We start from the raw sequence: 678 nt of genomic DNA, 5'->3' as shown, positions 1-678 counted from the left end.
AAAAGAACGATGTGTTGGATTTTCCTTCGTTTTACGTCCTATAAAAACAAGGGGGTTTTCTCGTTTAGCTAGCCCTGAAAATGAGAATCTTTAAAAACGTTTTACCTCGTGATTGGGCTTGGCCAGGCCCAATTACACTTTACAGCTTTAATTTCGAAAACATCTGTAGCTACTCCCAATGACAAAGTGAGGGAGTTTCTACGCATCTTTAGATCCTTCCAATGACAAAGTGAGGAAGTTTCTATACTATCAGTTGACAAATCCCAATGACACGTGAGGGATATGTCGACACTTCAAGTGATGACCCTTAAGTCAAATGTTATCACTCGGGGGCTCGTGAGACCCTCGCAAAACAGGTCACATACACCATGGCTTGTGTGACGCACTCCGTCTAATACTTTGACCATCGTCTTACTCCAAGACTCAGTCAAAGTGGGGGCTAACTGTAGACACCTACTTTTGTCCCCATTCCCGCAAGGGAAAGGTTCGATGATGAAAGCATAAAACTCCACTTGACAACGCATCTCCTATAAAATAAACGAATCTCGATTCCCCATTTCATTTCACCCGAAACCTGCTATTTATGGAAACCTGCTAAAAATAGTAACTGCCGTAAAAGGTAGCTTCTAAAAGTGGCAAATCATAAAAGATAGAAACCTGTCAGAATTAGGTGTTGCA

This window comes from Ipomoea triloba, chromosome 16, assembly GCF_003576645.1.
Source record: "Ipomoea triloba cultivar NCNSP0323 chromosome 16, ASM357664v1".
Lineage (NCBI taxonomy): Eukaryota > Viridiplantae > Streptophyta > Magnoliopsida > Solanales > Convolvulaceae > Ipomoea > Ipomoea triloba.
This window is presented reverse-complemented; position numbering follows the sequence as displayed.